Raw genomic sequence first — 4,225 nt, forward strand, 5'->3', positions numbered from 1 at the left:
TCATTTGCAGCTCGCCATCCGCAACGAGGAGCTGAACAAGCTGCTCTCCGGCGTCACCATCGCCCAGGGTGGAGTGCTGCCCAATATCCAGGCGGTGCTCTTGCCCAAGAAGACTGAGAAGGCGTGAAAAAAAATCTTATCGTCTATGATTACATGCAATAATCCATCTATCGTCGTACAAAAGGTCCTTTTCAGGGCCCCCATTTTTATTCAAATTCGACTGGTAGCGAACGTGTCGAGGTCGTTATTGTTGCTTATGAGATGATATTTATTATTTAACGAATCACTGGTCAAATTGGAAATGGAACGATTGCATAACGAAAGAGTTTTAACTTAAAGTTTAGTGTGCACTATTTATGGCGGATCTTAACAGCCTACCTCCACCCTTCGCCACTGGCACTGCCAGTAACAAACATTTTCGTTTGGTTTTACAATTACCCGTATTCCGTAGACATCAAAGGAATCAAAATTTTGCATAGTTATGAGTGGGTATTTAATGAAACAACAATGTATAACGTTTCAAATTTATTTAATCAAAAACATATTCAAAAAACAGATTGTGATCATTGAAATCTTAGTTCTGCATTCAGCTGACGAACGTGAAGCAGATGATGTAGTCGGTTGCAGCTTTCGTCTTCTCTCTCGGTCATCTTCGTTATTCTCTTGTTTCCTTTTGGTTTTCTTGGTATTGACTGATCTAAAAACATTTCAGGCAAATTAGGTTATGCGGTTGAGAAACCCACTGTTCAACGAATGTGGTAGAGAGACTCAACGGTGTACTTAAAACAAAATTTAGATGCCTACGAGCGAACAAAAAGCAACAAAAATAAAAAAAATATATGCATATTGTATTCTGCACAACGTGATACAAGAATTTAGGTAATTTAAGTTCAAGTAAATGAAAACAATAGGTACTTAAATAGATGTGACATTGGATTGAGTATGTAATGTATTGTGCTAACAAATCTCTTTTTTTACAGGATACCGAATCTAACTTGTAGATGACCCTGTCCCATCTGAATTTGTATATACTGACACTTGGAATGCCAATAGGATAAGGCAGGCGTATTCTGCTCAACAGAGAATTGTCAACAGATATTTTGGTGCCAATAATTAATTAAATAAATGCGGCGTAATAAATAACTAACCTTTTATCCAATATATTATCGAAAAATGACTGAAATATGCCAAATTTATCATAATGCACATACTATTATGTACTTATTCTGTTTTATACTTTTATATATAATAATTATATTGTATTATATTAAGATTAATAAAAATTGTTAGTAATGGTTTTATACTTGGATTATTTTTTTTACAACACATATACATAATTTCTCCTGATACAATACTCTCTTTTGATATCGTAGTAGGGTGGCCCTCGACTTTAAAATAATTCGTTATTTCGTACATTTCTTACAATGTAGATTCTTGTTGATAATGCAAAAACTGTAATCTACCACGCAGTTGCTACTCTCTCCTCCGTTCCCTGTCACCTTCTCAAATATATAAAAGGGTGGTATTCGACTATTTATATATATATAACAAGTTTCTAAAGAAACACCCGTTAACTTTATTACACCCATTGATAAATAAATAATATTTTAATGTACACTTTCTGAGGAACTAATTACGTGTGAAAGTCGAGGGCCACATGTATTAAGTATAGATATGGCAGGTGTATGTACTACTTACTTACTAAATAAATATTGTTTGTTTACATACTGCATACATAATATTATATTAGTGTAAAGCAAGTATGAATGCAGTCAATCGGTCATGATGACCTAGTCTAGGTGAATGCTATTTTGATATAGTTAAAATATATAGATATTATATAATGAATGTATTATAATAGTACTTTCGTCTGGTTATTCTCCAATAAAAGGTTGGAAACATCCCTATTCATGGCCGGCAACATTGATGGAAAAAATATAAGACAAGCTGTATGTTTGCGGTATTTTTTCAATCATTTTCCTACACCAAGGTTTTCTTCAATATTTTTTATATAAACAAATATGAAACAAACAATATTTAACTATTACCTCTAGGCCGGGGTTGCAATGGTGTGCTCTCGGCTTCTTCCACAGGATGACGCCTTGATATTTTACGTGCTGGAATATAAAAAAGTTTTGTACTATAGTTGCATAATAATCCCAAACAAAATAATATACCTACTGTTCCATACACACAAACAACATTGTAATATTTAAATTATATATTCTTACCGTCAAAATCTTTGTCCGATTGACAATTGACTTTACGTATATTATCTATATTTTATGCAATTGACATGACTGGCAAAATTGTAGGTTAAGTTTGGTTACGTTTGACGTTTGACATTTATATAAACAAAGCTCGCGCCGTTCGGGTACCAGAGACAACACGGCACGAACATGGCCGATTTTAACCGAAGTCAGAAAATCATAGATAATATACCAGCAAATAACGTACGTACTTCACGCCGTAGTTAGCCGTTTAAACCGGATATGAAAGTTAGCTGCCGCTAAAGTGATAATATCTGACATGTGCCTGAATAACAAATGTGTTAACTTGGACCAATGGTAACATCGTAAATGTGCTAAAGTGATAATTGTTAAGAATAGGCCTACTGGTAGTACCTTATAATAATTACTTATGTGAGTTTAATTGGAATGGATTGGATTGTATTAGAATTTGGATTTTATAGTAATAATAAAAAAATATATACATATTATAATAATATTGTGTAATGATATTTATATGTGATAACAATCTGTGAATTATTGACATTCTCATAGTAATGAAGATAATTAATTAGGTATGGAATCATTAGACCATACACACGATCTCCATAAAAATGGCGTCATAGACTATTTTACAACACATTTTTAAAAAATAATGATTAGGTTACCTAAGTATAAATATAAATATTATCAATACATTATTAGAACAATCCGAAGATGACAGCCGGTTTGGTGATTTGAAAATAATTAAATATACCCAAAACATTGACAATAATAATTTATTCTCATCATAAGAAAATATACCTAACATCTGAATAGAATAGACCGGACTCAAAACAGTACGTCGAATGTGTTGATAATTTATTTTTTCTGGCATTCACAAAACGTAGGTAATAATAATAAATGTAGGCAGGCACACTGCAGGGTTTATTTGGAAAGCATCTGTCAGTCGTGCAGGTACCTACCTAGTAATATATCAATGCTAGCTGAATTGGCTGGACAGGGAACTCAGAAATATTTTTTTTTCTTTTCGTGGTCTCGGACCATCGCAAAAAAGCAACGTTGCGCCAGTTTTGATTTGTGACTAGGTATAAATATGCCAGTCGAGATTATTTTTGGTAGGTAAATACTTCTGATTACTTATACAAATATTGGAAACTGGTTAAGTGAAACCAAATAAGGACTGATCTAATTATTTAAATCTGAATAGGTATATCCCAAATTAATTTTATAATTAATTTTGACATTATTTAGTTTGCAGATATTTTATAAGTAATGTTTTTTTTTTATGTAGCTACTTACAAACATTGTATCAATTTTATTTTCGATGAATATATATTAAGTAGGTATGTTAATTACTTAACACATTGACTGCTGATTAGATAATTGCTTTTTAATTACCACTTTTAAATAGTATGCTAATTATGTCGATTGGCCACCTAATCGTTACGCACTAGGTACGTCTTTAGTGTCCAAGTCGATATGCCCTGGATCGAGGGGCCCTGGCATCCCCCAAACATGAAAATTATCAGAATGATTTTAAACATTGAAATTGAAAGCCAATAAACTATACCTTTGGGCTTAGACAAATAAAAACACGGCAAAAAAATGATTTGTAATAATTCTCCAGCACCCTTTTTAGAAAAATTTCTTAGATTTTAATTTCTAACACAAAAATTTTGAAAAAAACGAAAAAAACAAACAAAATTTTAGAAACCCAATCCCTAATGAACTGTCAAAAAATTCTCGGTGTCCAACTTAATTCAGGAGTGGTGTTGGTCATGGCTAGGGAGGGCTGACAGGGCTCTAGTCTGGGGGCCCGGGTTGTGGGGGGCCCGGCGTGTCGGGTTGACCAGATAAGTGAGATAAACACACATCATAAAGTAGCTTTAATAGTAGAAAAAGTCGCCTGCGGCGCTATTACACTTCATGGCCATGAACATTTTCAATTACTTATATAATTGTGCAATATATTTTTTGATTATTACGTGTCGATA

The 4,225-nt window shown here is 33.2% G+C and overlaps 1 long non-coding RNA gene across 1 annotated transcript; it reads right to left on the reverse strand.

Annotated features, from left to right (window-relative positions):
* Positions 1 to 510: 510 nt before the first annotated feature.
* Positions 511 to 2,369, reverse strand: LOC147068345 (uncharacterized). Its single transcript, XR_015071389.1, has 3 exons — positions 2,232 to 2,369; positions 2,049 to 2,117; positions 511 to 697 (listed from the first exon to the last, which is right to left on the reverse strand). It is a non-coding gene; the product is annotated as an uncharacterized LOC147068345 (long non-coding RNA).
* Positions 2,370 to 4,225: the final 1,856 nt, after the last annotated feature.

This window comes from Rhyacophila brunnea, unplaced genomic scaffold (assembly GCF_057557595.1).
Source record: "Rhyacophila brunnea isolate RB1 unplaced genomic scaffold, BYU_Rbru_1.0 scaffold_3, whole genome shotgun sequence".
Classification (NCBI taxonomy): Eukaryota; Metazoa; Arthropoda; class Insecta; order Trichoptera; family Rhyacophilidae; genus Rhyacophila; species Rhyacophila brunnea.